The sequence below is a fragment of the Capsicum annuum genome, chromosome 8 (genome assembly GCF_002878395.1).
Source record: "Capsicum annuum cultivar UCD-10X-F1 chromosome 8, UCD10Xv1.1, whole genome shotgun sequence".
NCBI lineage: Eukaryota > Viridiplantae > Streptophyta > Magnoliopsida > Solanales > Solanaceae > Capsicum > Capsicum annuum.
In genome coordinates this window covers 2845312-2862144 of record NC_061118.1, presented here as the reverse complement: position 1 = coordinate 2862144, position 16833 = coordinate 2845312, and the positions used below count along the sequence as shown (strand labels likewise).

The window sequence follows — 16833 nt, the reverse complement described above, 5'->3', positions numbered from 1 at the left end:
GCATTCTCTTGAATGCAAAAGTCATATTAGGGTGGGTAAAGGTTGTATTTTCCTGGTCTGTGGGTGCAATAGTGATCTAATTATAACCCAAATACTCACCGAGAAAATAATACCAACCCCTGTCTGCTATCCTGTCCAGTATCTAATCCGTAAACAACATGGGAAAATTATCCTTCTGAGTCCATGTATTCATCTCTCTATAGTCTATGCACACTCTCCTACTATGACTGGTCTCATTGGTATGAGCTTATTTTTCCACTTTGGTACTAAGTAGTTCCGCCCTTCTTTGGGATGGATTGAATAGGATTGACCCACTAACTATCTGCAATGGGGTAAACGACACCAACATCCAACCACTTGATGATTTCTTTCTTTACCACCTCCTGTATAGGAGAATTTAGCCAGTGTTGATGCCTAATACTCGAGATGTAGTACGATTCAAGCTGGATCTTGTGAGTACAAATGCCTGGTTGGGTACCCTAATATCTATAATAGTATACCTTATAGTTTTTTTAAACCTTTAAAATACTGATAACAACGCCTCTACCCAGTCTCAACCAAGTCAACTGTAATTGAGATAGGAAGGCCTTCAACTCCAAGTCATTGTCTTGGTATTGTCAGCCCCTAAAAATCCAAAGCGCAAGTGAGATGGGAAAGCCTTCAACTCCAAGACTGGTAGCTCTTTAATTAATGAATGAGCAGGGGAGTGAATCAAATTTTTTGATCTATATCAAGCTTCTTTAGAGCATAAATGTGAGAACCTTTCCTATATAGTGCCCAACATCTTATCATATTCTTTAATTCCATCACTATTAAAATTCATAATCACTATCGCTCCTCAATTGAAATTGTCACTGTATCAACCTCATCATCAATGGTGTATATCATAGACACTACCCTTATATCACCCAGCTACTGCATTGACTAATATACATTGAAGAATACTTGTTCATCATTGATTGTAAACCAAGAACCTTCCCTGCCTGTATATAGGAAGGTTCTTCGTAATATGATAGAGACTTAGAAGTCCACGTCACAATCAAGTATCATAAAATCAGTTGGAAAGATTGAGGATTAATCCTTCACCAACACATCATAAAGAATATCTATTGGCTTTTTCATAGTCTGTTCTATTATTAACAACCTTATAAATGTTGGTTTGGGGACCCCCAACCATGACTGCTTAAATATAACCAGCGGCATAAGATTAATACTAGCTCCTATATCACATAAAGCTCGAGTGAAGTTGAAGGACCCAATGGTAAATGGAATGATGAAGGCTTTAGGATCCTCTGTATTCTCTACCAGCTATCTAGAAGCAACAACACTGCAATGATGCGCATAACCAGTAAGCTCATACCTCACTGTCTACTTCTTAGTGACCAACTCTTTCATAAATTTCACATAACTAAGCATTTGCTCTAATATCTTTACAAGTGAAATGTTGATAGACAGCTCCTTCAACATTGATAGGAACTTATGATATTTACTTTTTTCCTGCTTCCTTTTTAGTTACTAAGGAAAATGATAGAGATATTCAAATAATCTTAACAATAGGTTCATAAACCATACGCTTGTATTTATCCTTCTAATAACTATACTCAACATCTGATGATTTTCCAACTTCAACTTTAGGTACTTCCTCAACATCAACATTATCACCTTTATTCTTTCACTCAACTGCAGTATGCCGGGGGTCTATGGTGGCCTTCCCACTTTGAGTGGTAATGGAATGGTAATGACTATCATTTTTTTGATTTTTCACTGTATTGCTGGGAAGAATGGCAGGTTGCCTCTGATTCAATATGGCTTACATTTGGCCAAACTACTGCTCCAGTTATTTTATCATGGTATCTTGTGACTCAACTTCCTCATTCAACCTTCATATGTCCATCTTAATTTCTTTAAGGAACTCTCTTGACTCTCTTGGACTTTTACTAGTTTTGACAACATTGCTTCCATTTTCAATTCAGTATCTTGGATACTTAGTAGAACATATCAATCATTTTTCTATTTATAGTCATCTTTACTCCTCCAATCACTATCTCGCTCTCTACTTTTGTCTTGATATCTGTCATCATAATAGATTCACCTTGCTTTTCTTTCCCTTTATCTCAAAAAACTACCACTTCTCAATCCAAATACTTTTCTTTCTTATTTGCATCAGACATATAAGCCCTCGAAGCAGACCTCTCTACTTCTACTGCATTCACTTTTTTAGAATTCATCACTGCAAATTATTTCCTAACCAACCCAATATCAATTCTAAGTTGTACCACTTTATGTGCTACCAAATCATCACCAACTCTGTAGTCATTGGTAGACTTATAACATACATACCAGTACTTCAATCAGCTTCTCGAATGTGACACCCTCGATTAGTGATAGATATCTCATCTAATATTTTTTCCCATTCCCAACAAAGATGCATTAGTGCACCTCAAAATATTGTGTCAGCCATCGCCCTAGAACTTATATTTAGTGATCTATAGAATATCTCTAGCAAATTAGACCCTAGAATCTGTTTATTTGGTAACATTCTTACCCTTTTTTTGAACCAAAACCACGGTTCATACGTGTACTCTGCAGGCAGCTGTTCGAAGTTGTAAATCTCATTTTTTAGCTGTAGCATCCTAGTAGGAAGAAAGAATCAATTTAAAAACTGTCTACATAGCTTCTTTCAAGTAGTGATTGAGCCTCTAAGAAGTTCTTTTAACCACAATCCTTCTTGATCTGCCCCTGGGATGGCTTATGAAGTAGAATCCCAATAATATTTGGAAGATGTATATTTGCATCATTTGTCGATAATCTCGAAAACATATATTTTAGATTTAGCAATTGGATTATTACACTGGTACTATCAAACTTAACATTTTTTGGATAAGTCATGAGGAATAATAGATCCTATCTCAGCAGGCTAAACCTATCCCATATCTTTATGCTTATCATATTATGATAGATACTGATACACTGGAATCTCTTGAGCTTTCCACCTCAGGCTATATCACAATCACCATTGAGTGTTGCTCGATGATCATCTACTAGTTTTTGCCTGTCTAGCTCTGCCTACTGAGTCAACCGAGCTTCTTTGATTGGATTTTTCTATTTTTCAACTACCTCGGCTAACATCAACTCCATCTGTCTATTAGAAATATTCTATGGATCAATTGGAGAGGGGGAGGTATAATAAAAAGATCATCACCAACCTCTTTTAAATTATCTATCGGTACTTGTTCACCCACAGTACGATTAGGATGTAGTAGTGTTTCTAGTTCAGGATTCAATAGGAAAAAGGATTGCATCAACTACAACATTTAGGCAAACACGGGCATACACCCAACTATAAGCAAAAAATAATCACTAGAAACTTCAAAAAATCCAATCAAAACCTAAACACCGCACTCCCTAGCAATTGTGCCAAAATTTAATATCGCCCAAAAGTAACCTCCAAAGAAATATATTGTGGTCAATGCCAAATATAGTAACCTGAACCAAGTTGGAGTCAAACCCCTAGGGAATGTGTTAAATTATGTCACAAAATATATGAAATCATGGTTAGTAATGAAAAATAAATAGGGGAATTTAACATATAATCGAACTTGAGTGCTTGAGTTTGTAAACAATGGAAGACAAACACTAGGACTGTGTCCCCCCTTGCTTCTAACTCTATAAGATTCTCATGTTCAACTGACCTATCCTACTTCTCTACATGCAAAGTTTTATAAGTTATGTACTATCAACTGTCTTTTGAATGCATTGATAAATCTCACCCTTCACCTTTTGAGTCTCAGGGCATCGCCTAACTATCCTTTGTCTTTGACTCTAGTACAACTATCACCGTTTGGGTCTCAAGTTGATTATATGAGGGTTAATAGCCTCAAATCACTGTCATAATCTCTTTTTCCTAATGTCAAACTCCCTTGTAAAGATAATCTCAATATAGGCAATTCCTAAGATTCTGCAGTAGCTTGGGATACAATTTATATGAAGGAAATCGAAATACTTGTAGCCACAGCAAAATAGATAAATCTCCCACTTCCCTTACATAGTTAATCCTCCAGGTCTCCCATAACCCTAGTTAAGGAAATTAGTTTATCATGCTTATGCAACAATTCCTAGAAATAAGGGTATGTAATTAATTTCACAATGGTGAAGAGTAAAATCCAAAATCTCCAATTGAATACGAAAACCAAAAACCCATAAAATATCCATATTATAAAGAAGTCAAGGTATGGAAAAGAGTATTAAAAGTTCATAACATAATAACGGAATACCCCAACGATATTTATTGTATCTCGACAGAATAAAAAAATCTTGATTAAAATAAGATAAGAAAACTTTGTTGACAATGGTTAGTCTCTAACAATGAGTCACTAGGTCTTTTTATGACTCATTTCCTGTTGTTATATCTCTCTTTAAGATTCAGTGCTTACAACTTATAGTGTTACCATATGATTCGTATGCTGCTTATCGTCATCACTCCAGCAAATTTTGGGGTCTAGTCATCCACCCTAACTGAAATCTATTAAATGAATCCCATAATATTTGTGCTCCATCCAACCCTAATAAATTTATCCATCTCTCCTTATCGATGGTATTCTTAGGCTGACCTGTCTCGATTAGAAAGTTGTCTCTCTCATAATCTAGTCGTAACCCCTCTATGCATCATCTCGGGTTAACCTTATCAATAGGCTCTATCGAGATATGAGTATGGCTAGAATTATGGTTAATCTGGGCTGGTGGCTCCTGATGGGATGTCTTTATTCTACCCTGCCCAGACTGGGTACTATGCATGATAGCTCAGGTACTGCTACCTCAGACTCATCTTGGGACCTTTCTTCAGTCTACGAATCCTGTGTAGCTACCACTAAAAGTGGCTCAAACACTACCTTCTTATCATCATCATCCTTTTCTTCCTTAGACTAAGGAGAGTATGGAGGTGACCTCCTAGACGACTTCATTCTCATCTTGGGTACTGGTATACTGGTCTATGACTGAGCTCCAAGCTAAGTAGAACAAGTAGGTCTTCATCCCCATTATTAACGATCTTTAAGTGGTATGTCCATGGTAGCTTTAATAATTGTCTCAGCCACAGTATGTCTGTAGTCTCTAGTTTGTGGCCGCATCACTTTGGTCAGGGCTGCTCTAGTTGAGTAAACTAGGTAATCCTCCACTGATCCACTGCTCTCGAGGGATTCATCATGTCGCCTTGAAGGTCCAACCTTCTTCTTTGAAGCATTTGGTGCCACATATACCTAAAAACCTAAGTGTTAGTGTCTGAAAGATAATGGGGGACTGCAAACTTGAAAAAAACTGAAAATTCATAAAGTTCAAATTTTTCCTCAAGTTTACATCCCTATAACTTATACAATGTTCAGTATTTACACGTAACACTAGAATCAAATTATTAATACATATGTGATATACAAGGCATTTGGGATTCCTCAACCTTTTCAAATTCTACTTCCATTTAGGGCATGATCATAAATTATAATTCAAGATCAAAGCACCACTGTAAGATTTTTAGGCTAATTCAATGATCCTAAAAACAAGCTTGTTGATATATACATAATTTACATGAAAATAAACATACCAACTCACTTATTGTTAGTTTAGCACAAGATAATACTATTAAGTGCTAAGAATCTTACCTTCTGTTTGAAAAATTAGAAGATAAATATGAAGAGATAAACTTAAACTCTAGATTGAATACATAATTAGCTCACTTGTAAAAGTTGGTACCGAGAACAAGTAGCGTTTTAGCCTTTTATCAAATGTGGGGAAGTGGGGAAATTTTAATTTGAGAGGGAAGAAGGAATTTTTGAGTTTTGAGGGGTTAAAATTGGGTTAGGGGGGCTTAAATCGGCCTAAGGGATCGGTTTAACGCTAAAAGAGGTTAGGATGGTCCAAGATTTTTAAATAAAATTACACAAAAAATTGGACAACTTACGGCACTTGGACAACTTACAGCACTACCTACGAGCTGTAGGCGGTATCTGCTGTCAATTGGTGCTCCACCGTAGCCTATTTTTTAGCCTTTTCCCTTCTCTCTGGACTTTGTATTCTTAAACTTATTGGATACTTACGAATTTATAAGTTGTACTTACGATGTTATAAGTATGTTCATAAGCTCAAGTCTAAAAAATCCCTAAAAATTTCCTTTTAACATTAAAAGCATAACTTACTTGGCCCGAGTGGGACTTATGAACTTCATGAGTTGGTCAAAACATCCCCTTACTTGGAATACTTTGAATGAAGTAATGTATTATCATGTTCCAAGACATTCCTCATGCTACTTTACTTAGAATACGTTGAATGAAGCAATGTATTACCCTGTTCCAGGCTGGCCCAAGTGGAACTTATGACCTTCATGAATTGGTCACAACGTCCCTTTTCTTGTAATACTTAGAATGAAGCAATGTATTACCATGTTCCAGGCCGGTCCTTATGCTACTTTACCTAAAAAGCAAAAGAAAACATTGTGAATACAAAAAATAGTAGGTAGTTTCCCACCCAACACTTGATTTAAAGTTTGCGGTATGATCCGGCTAGGTTGGTTTGTAAGACTTCACCAACAAGCCCATGAGTTGCCTCCCATGCAGTGCTTTACCTAACATTGCAGCATGATATAGGTACTTTGATTACTTAGAATTCATTAAGGTATACAAAATAATACTATCCTAGGTCATAAACACAATGAATAGCCAACACCACCCTTATATTCATTGGCTACTTTAGAGTTCTTTGGTTGTTAAATGTGCCTTCCTTGTTATTAACTCTGAAGTTTAGCTCTCCCTTTTCCATATCAACCATCGCTCTACCCGTGGCCATGAATTGCCTTCCAAAGGCATCTCGAAGTCAACCTCACAATCCAAAATGATAAAGTCAACTAGAAAATAAAGTTATCAACTTTCACCAAATTATCAAATGATATCACCATGGGGTTTTTTACTATGAGGTATACCATCAACACTTCATAGTGGTTGATTCTGAAGGGCTCAAGCATAATTGCTTGAGTACGTCCAGCGGTAACTAATTAATGTTGGATCTTAAGTCACATAATGCTCTGGAAAATCTGGATATCCTAATAGTATATGGGATCATGAATGCTCCAAGATCATTCTTATTTTGGTCTAGAGACTTCAAAGTGACTGCATTGCAATGGTTCAATCCACCAATATCCTCAAAACTAGCAACTCTCTTATTTTTCACCAATTGATTCAAAAACCTGGCATATCCACGCATCTTCTCCAAAGCCTCAAGAAGAGTGATGTTCAAGATCATTCTATCAGCATTTCAATAAATTTCTTAAACTTTCTTTCTTCTTTCTTCTATTTCAATCATCAGGGAAAAGGTGGGGCCATCAAGGAATTTGCTTTACTACAGTATCATCAACCTTTTTATGACCTTTATACTCACCAACAATAATATCAACACCTGCCGTCTTGTCTAACTATATGTCAGGTGTCTCAAAAACCATATGATTGTCATCTCTTGGCACATCATCTATAAGCAATGAGGGATCAGCAGTATATTTACCACTCCAAGTGGTGATAGTGAGACAATGACATCATTCTTTGGATTCTAAACCATATTTCTCATAAGGGTTCCTACCTGCCTCTGATTTAAAGTAGTATACATCTTCCTAAACTGTTGCTCTAACTACTTAATCATAGTCGTATGAGACTCAACCTTCTAGTTCAAGCTTGAGATATCATCCTTAATCTCCTTATGGAATGCTTCCTTATTTTATTTACCATTCACCAGTTTGGACAACATTCCCTCTATTCTCGATTTAGTACACGACTACCCAACAGAATAAACTTGTCTCTCTTCTCTTTGTACTCATCTTTTCTCCTCTAGTCACCAACATGTCCTTTATTACGATCTCTATATCTATCTCTGTAATAGTTCTAACCTTTGTTTCCTTTAACCTTGGCTTAGAAACCTACCAATTCTTAATCTAGATACTTAGTGTCTTCCTTCACATCAAAATCATAAAGTTTACAGGCCTTACCCTACATGCCTATTGTATTCACCTTCTCAGAATTCATTATTGCGAACTGCTTTATCAGTAACCCAATGTTAGTTCTAAGCTATGCAATTTATTACACCATAAAATAATCAACCACTATATGTTCATGAAAAGCCCCGATGGAATAACTGTCAGCACCCTTGTCTGCCTCTCGAGTATGCCATCCTTGATTGGTGAAAGAGATCTAGTCAAGAATATCCAATGATACTTCCTAGAATAGACACATGAAAACTCCTCTAGTTATTGTATCTCCCATGGATCCGAAACTGATGTTCAGGGCTATTCAAAATATCTCAAGCAAGTTTGTCCCTAAAATACGATGAATGGGTACCATGCACAACTTCTTCTCAAATTGGAAATAAGCCTTATACATTAACTCGAAATGTAACTGCCTGAAGTTGTATATCTCATCCTTGAACTACAATATTTTTCATGGAGGAAAAAAATGGTCTAAGAATTTCCTACATAACTCATTCCAAGTGGCAATCGATCCTCTAGGATGTTCCCCCAACCATAAACAAGCTTCTCCAGTCAATAAAAAAGGGAAGAACCTTAGCATAAGTGCGTCTTTATGTACCCTAGGTATGGTGTAAGAAGTGCATATCAAAATAAAATTAGTAAGATACATATTTGTGTCATCCATAGCCAAACCCACAAACACATATTTTAGGTTTAAGAGTTGGATCATAGCACAGGTTATGTTAAATTTAACACCTGATGAAAAGGCAGGAGGAATAATTTCTCCAATTTCATCTGACTCAACATATCACATATCATTATCATCATCGTATGGTTGTAGGTAATTGTATGTTGTGAACACCTAAGCTTGACCACTTCAAACTCTATCTCAATTACCATCGAGTGATACTCAATGATCAATAGTCAGTCTTTGCCTTACTAGCTTTGCCTCCTAAGTTACACGATGGGACTCAGATTCCCTTCTTTGATTAGAAGCTACATATACTAACAACTGTTCCATTTGTTGATCAGTAATGTCCTGGACTTCTGCTGAAGGAGGTGGAGGCACAACATTAGGATCATCCCAAACCCCTTCAGTATGCTCTGCACGTACTTGTCTCGTCATCATATGATTGGGCTTTAGGATTCTCTCTAGGTTAGGATTCAGTGTGAGTAAAGGAATCTCTTGACTCCTGGTGTTAGACATACTATAGCGTACACCCAACTAACAATAGAAAACAACAACCCAAAAACTTCAACAACTCAGCACCATATTTCCCAGTAATGATGATGAAATTTTGATCAATACCCAAACTACTCCTTTAATTAAAGATAAAGCATTCATAGTCAAGTAAAGTAACCCAACTCTAGTTGGGGTTAAAACCAAAGGGATTACATGGATTTGTCTCTCTAGTTTGCTAGAATCAACCAGCAGTACTGAAAGTAAATAGGGGAGTTATAGTAGTAAACAATAATTGAACTCCAAATATTTGGTTGTAAATAGTTAAAAACAATCACTAGGCATGTGCTCCCCCTAGCGTCTAACTTAGTAGGCTTCTTGTGCTCAATCCTACTATCAAACTATTATGCACGTAGAATCTGATATGTTAGGTATCACCGACTACTTTCAGCACCATCTGGTGAATTTCTCTCATCTCCTTTCAGTCTTAGAGCATTGCTTTACTAACCCTTACCTTGGATCCTTATTTCAACTATCTCCTCCTGGTCTTAAGTTTATAAGATGTTGTCTTAATTAGATAATGTTGGTAATCTTATTTCAATAATTAACCCTAAATCACTATTGTGATCTTATTTTCCTGATCTCTATCTCCCTTAGTAGTTCATAGTGAATACAGGATTGATAATAACATTTGCAATCATTAAGAAAGTAATAAACACGAAGAAAACCATAATACATACAGCAACAACTATCTAAATGATTGAACACTTTCCTTACTTTGTTATTCAGCAAGGGTTGGCACAACCCTAGCTGAGGAAATTAGCATCTCATGGTTGTGAAGAACAAAGGAATTCATAATTTAAGACATTCAAACAATATCTCAATAATCAATGAATAAAAAGCCAAAATCAATACAAAGCAATCCCAAGATCAAAATTGAATCTTGGAATCAAATATCTTTTTATAAGTATATATAGTGAATAAACTAAGTAACAACATCAAAAGCGTATTTATAAAATATAAGGAAACCCAAGGAAGCCATTCCTGAACAAAAATGAAAAACTGAGGTTGGTGTCTACTTACTCGGACACCTACGGGCTGTAGGTGGAACCTACATACCGTAAATGGTCCCACGTAGGAGCCCTTCCTCTTAAGAACTTTTGAAACTCTATATACTTTGACTTTTTGAAACTTACGCTAGCACCCACATACCATAGGTAGCATCTAGGGTTGTGGGTGTCATCCATAAGTGATAAGGTCTTCTTTTCTAAACTTCCGAGTGTTTAGATCTCCACTTCTAACACATATGTTGGCACCTACGCACTATATATAGTATGTATGGGTCTTAGGTTCCAACTTCAATGATCCAAATCTTCAATTTTCATTCTTATCTTCCAGAATAGCTCCAAAACCTGATTTCTTTCAAAAATAACACAACACAAAGTACATAATATCTCACAAAAATGCCTAAGTAACTTGCATATTTTCATCATTTTAAGTGTCAAAAGTTCTATGAATTAGTAGCACATCAAAGTTTAATTTAAATACTGAGAATCAGAAACTATATTATAAGACAATATAGTATTATTTAAAGTATGTGATCAGTACTTTGAATGTACTGAGAATGTGAGATGGGAAATACCTTATTTAAGCTAAACTTGATGGATGTGACATGGTAATATAATCTTGAATCTAAAATATGTAAACTAATACATTAACCAAGAAATAAACATTTAGTGGTTTAAAAAGCTAAACAAATCAAATACAAGGTCATACATATATATAAGTCTTAAGTATGGACTATGCGAGCTACTATTAATCTACATAACCCAATCTAAGATATCCAAGGTCTAACCTATAACCCTAGTTGGAATATTGTTTAGCAACTTGTCATGGGTATAAACACTACATGACATACATTTACTAAACTTATGTCCAAAAGGACAAAGGTATCAAGCCTGATTTAAAGGGTGGAACATTAGAACTTATTATGGAGTCGTAGTTCTGTGACTTAGGGAATTCTAATAGAAATCTAAGCCGAACTGATGGGTGGGTTTTATCCCTGCATCTGTTTTGTGCTATGTACTATCTCAACTAAATGACACTAATAATTTATCCAAATGTTCAATGATAGTAATATTTTGAAGTCTGAAAATAAATGCATTATCTAAAAGCATTCAAAACATGTAATTTGGAGAATGCAAGTATTATGGAAAATTGATAAACTGAGTGAATTAAGAAATTTAATAAATCAAGTCCAACAATCACGGATTTCACCATATAATTAGGGTTCATAATTATGAACATTTAATGGTACTAGAATTCATATTAAATATGGATTTTAAACTCAATGATATCAAGAAACAAGAACATCATAAAATTCACAAAATTCATGAACCCTAAGCTTTAAGAAAGGAATCAAACTAAGTAACTTAGTTAACTTTAGGACTCAATGGGCTAAATGAATCCCAGAGATGAACTTTCATATACCTAAGGATAAGAAAACTGAAGAGATCCCCAAATTTGGAGCTTGAAAAAAATGAAGCCTAGTTTACCCTAAAGAAGAGAAATCACCTCTTTTTTTTTTATAAATGCTAAGTATCAAATGTTTTCAAAGTAATGAGGGGCTTAGGGTAATAGTAAACTTAATAATCAGCTTTGTAGTAACTTAACAACACATTTTAGGGGTTTATAAAATGGGTAAATAATGGAATTCCCCATCTAAAATGTAACTATGAAGTTCCAAGAAGGAACTTATGAACCACCCTATGTTCGTAGGAGCCACCTAAAATCATGGGTGGTGCCCATGGTTAGGTGGATGAATATGAGGCTCTATGGAACTTGTTATATGAGCCTTGGTGAGATTGTGCGACCCACATATGATCATACCTTAGTTGGTGGGTCGTAGGTTGTGATTAGATAAACTTTAGAAGTCAAGATCATGATGAAGATCGTGGTTTCTGACCACAGTTGTGGATCTCTATTATAATCTGAAGGTGTAATTGTCAAATTTTAATTTTTTAGGGATGTTTCAAGTAGGATTGACCATTGTATGGTAGTACCTACACTCCTAGGTTCTTACTATTGGATAATGCTTCACCAAAATGGCCATAACATTTTACTCCAATACATGATTATGGAAAAACTTGATGAGTTGGAAAAAGAACTCAAAAACTTTATTTTTTTGGGTCTTGAGATCAAAAAACATATAAAAATCTAAGATTTATGCTAGTTTGAAATTGACTATAGTACGATTCTTCATAAGAATTAATCTGTAAGAGAGGTTTTGACTTGGCCATGAGATAAGAGTTACTTGTAGCCTTAACAACTGTCTAAATCAATTCTTATACTACCAAAATAAGTTGTTTTATTCTACATATACTTGAATCATTGTTCTAATCTTATCTTGAATTTTTTAGGTGTTAAAATTTCTATGATGGAGCCTTTTTAGAATGTTAATCAAATCTAAAGTTATATAAGGAGGTTGGGTATGAGTTATGGAAATTACAACCAAAATGGAAAGATTTAGGTGTTCATTAAAGATCACATTCATGTAAATATTATTTTTGATTCAAAGTATCAACTCATTTTGCAGCTATAGTTTTAGGAAACTGGTTATATTTTTAGCGCAACTATCTATGAAAAGTGTGATGCCCAGTAGAGATTAAGCCTAAAGAAAGATATTTACTCTTTATTCATAAATATAGAATTACCCAGAATAGGTGAGGGTGATTTTAATCTTATTTTGAATGATGAGAAGAAGATAGGGGGCCTTGCTATGTATACACAAGAATAAGTAATTTTTGCCTTTTATGTTAACTCATGTAATTTCCCTGATGGTAATTAAAAGAAAGTCATTCACTTAGTTGAATGGTAGAATAAGAAAGGATTGTCTATTAAAAAGGCTTGATAGGCTTTTGGTGAACCAAGATTTTTGGGAAGTTTTGGTTTAGTAGAGCTTGAGAATCTATCCAAAACTTGATCTGATCATGGACCATTGTTTCATTCTTGTAGAAATTAGTCGACAAATATGAGAAAAACGTTTTAATTCCTAAAATTCTTGACAGAGATGGTAGATTTTCTACTGTTAGATAGATAAAATAGGTGTCTAATGATGATACATTTATCTTTGTTATTCTTACGTAGAAATTGAAGAAGAATAAGGCTACTTTGACTAGTTGGAGTCAAAAATATTTTATGGATATTTTCAAGAAATTAATTATTAAGGAGTAAGTAGTTATGTTAAAGAAGGAACCTTTTGAAGATAATTCAACTGTTGTAAATAGAATGGTTCTTTAGAAGCTTAAGCTTGATTAAAATAATTCATACAATATGAAGAAGAACATTAGAGACAAAAAGATAGCAAATAATGGTTTTTAGAAGTAAGAAGAATACCAGGTTTTTTTAGTGCCTTGTCAATTGGAGAAATTAGAGGCAATCTGTTCACAAATCCAGTAAAGCTAATAGGCAATAGGTTGAAGGTGTTGAACAGGTAGCAGCTGAAACTCAATTATTCTATTCAGGTTAGTTCTCATTATTGGTAGTGATAAAGAATGTACATAGCTGAAACATATCCCTACCATGGTATCTGAAGAGTCTACGGATTCCCATCATAGAAGAAAAGTAGTCAAAAGGTAGTCTCTGAATTAAATAACAACAATTCTAGTGGTCCTAATGTCTTTATAAGTAATATTTTTCAAAGATTTTAGGACATACTGGGGGAAGATGTATATAATGTGGTGGTTTTATTTTTTAAGAGAAATACTTTACCATGTATATAAAGTGGTTGTCGTATTTTTTTATGGAAATACTTTACCTAAGTTTGTTACTCACACTAAGTCCTCTTACCAAAAAAAAGAAATAGTACAATGTTTTTATGATATGAGGCCAATTAGTTTCAACAATTTTTTGAATTAAGTTATTTCTAGAATCTTACATGATAGGATTGAAGGGTCATTACCTAGATTAAGTTCTGAAAACCAGTCAAGTTTTGTTAAAGGTAGGAATATCACCGAAAAATGTAATAGTTTCCTAGATATATTTTAGACGTTAGGCTAAGAGCTAATCCTACAAATTTGGTGATCAAGCTTGATATGGAAAGGGCCTTTAATATAGCCGACTTGATGTCCCTGATACAAGTATTATAAATGATGTGTTTTGATTGTGAAATGATTGATAAAATATAGAGATTAGTGGCTAATATAATTGGTACTCTAATACATATAAATAAGCAGGCTCATGGATTTTTTTGTTCTACTAGGAGTTAAAGAAAAAAGATCCAGTATCCCTTTCTTTGTTCATACTATGTGCGAAGGTCTTTTCCTGAACTCTGAATTCTCTGTTTTACATAGATAATTATAAGTGTTACAGGATGCATCAGTGGAGTGAAATTATTAATCATATTGCATATGTAGATGATACCATCGTTTTTAGCTCTTTTGATAGGTCAACATCGGAATTAATGATGGGTATTCTCAAGGACTGTGAGGAATAATCTAGAAAAATGATTAACATATATAAGAGCTCCTTCTTTGTAAATCATAAGACTACTCATGCTCACTTTAGGAAATTAAAGGAAAGTATTGGATTATCTAGAGGAAAATTCCATTTGATATATTTATGTTGTCTAATTGGTCACGCAAAGAAGAAAAAAGTTTACTTTTAGAGTAAATGAAAAAGGTCCACAACAAGCTACAAGAATGGGAAAGGAAGATTCTATCCTTTGGTAGCAAGGTTATACTAATTAATAATTTTATTAATAATATTCCTATTTATATATTGTCTGTTATTACTCCTCTTAAGTGTATGAATTGTGATCTACATAGATCTTATTGAATATTTCTATGGAATTTCAGGACGATAGGTCGAAACAAAAATTGGGTGGCATGGAATGACATTTGCTGACTTAAAGTGAAAGGGGTTTGCATTTTAGATCATTGTTTGATGTTTTAAAAGCAATGGTTTATAAGTTGTGATGTATATTTACAATTCAAAAATCATTATGGACTAACTATATGTGGTACAAGTATTGCAAGAATGTGAGGCCGCAACTGGTGGTATGGAAAAAAAGGATCATTGACTTAGAAATATATGCTTGAGGCTAGAGATACTTTGGATCAGAAATATATTGGGACCCAAATGAATCCATTATAGTGAATGGTATGATAACTATACCCATTTTAGTTCTCTCCATTATTTTCTACCTATCACTACTGCAAATGACTATTAACTAGAGGAATTGAGAAAATTATTTACTAATGGTGGAAAAAATGTGGACCTGTTGTAGAATAGTTTTGGAGAGGAGGTACATAAGGATATCATTAATTATATGATGTGTGAGGAAGACTCTAATAAGTAGGATAAGACAATGTGGATGCTAAATGCCTTTAGAAAGTTCATAGGGGGAATGCTTAGGAATATTTATGTCATGATCCGATTTATGAGTTATGATGGAAACTACTTTATCCTGCAATAGGTAAGCCAAACCGTAATCCAAAGCTAAATTCAATGGGTTAACTTGGTGGAAATTACCCCAAAAGGGAGAAATAGACAATGTAACTCATATATAAGCAAGGAAATAGATATAGTCTAATAGTAGACATAGGATAGAAATCATCCCACAACCAGGTAGAGCCAGTACAAGAGTTATTATAAATACAACTCAAGTTATCAATTCAATGTGTCTCAATGCAAAAGACTAGACATAAATAGCATAGAAGGAAATGGATAACTCCGACTCTAAGAGCTCACCCTAACTCAGAAATTCAACACAGCATGATCGATGAATCAACGATGACAACTAGTATTTGAATTTGTACCAAAAAGGTACAGAAGTGCAGTATGAATATCAAAACCATCGGTACCTAAAAAGGTACAGAAGTATAGTATGAGTATCAAAACCGAATTAGCTACACCATAATATAAATATGATAAAATACAATGTAAAATAACTAAGTCAAGATAGAGGAAAATCTGAATCAACCCGCACATCATTGTACATAAATAAGTAAATAACCAGAATAATAACATAATATAAACAATCAAACATATGCAATTATAACTACAAAATTGGCCCCTATAAGCCAATAACTGCGGAAAAGTAAATAAGCCAATGCAGGCCTCTAGAAGCCTAGGGGTACAATCAAGTAAAGAATAAACCAAACCACCGTCATTTACCAACTTCCATGATACTACTAGAATCCATCCATACCATGCCACACTATAACAATTTCCTATTTTTTGAACTTGAACTGATACCCTAATTTTCAATATCATACACCATTGTCGGGCTTGAAATAGTATCATATAATCAATATCATAAGTAATAGCCGAACACAAACCAGTATTCATATAATTAATATCGTCAATGTCTTATTACAAGTATCATGATCAATATCATAGTAAATTTTTAAACTTGAACTAGTAGCCATATAACCAAGATTGTAATAATCTTCTAGACTTAGACTGGGTATGTATGTCATCAATATCATCATCTATATCTGGAATTGAACCGTTAAGTATATATACCATCAATATTTCCCTCAATGTCATAACAAATAACATAATCAGTAGTATAACCCATAAACATCAACTCTCCATATCAACCCATTACAATCATCAAGTGCTATCCTCAACATTACCTTACTAAGAATTTTCTAAG

At 34.4% G+C, this 16833-nt stretch overlaps 1 long non-coding RNA gene across 1 annotated transcript; it reads right to left on the bottom strand.

Annotated features, from left to right (window-relative positions):
- Window positions 1-10046: 10046 nt before the first annotated feature.
- On the bottom strand, window positions 10047-13746 carry LOC107856963. Its single transcript, XR_001670748.2, has 2 exons — window positions 13569-13746; window positions 10047-10592 (listed from the first exon to the last, which is right to left on the bottom strand). It is a non-coding gene; the product is annotated as an uncharacterized LOC107856963 (long non-coding RNA).
- Window positions 13747-16833: the final 3087 nt, after the last annotated feature.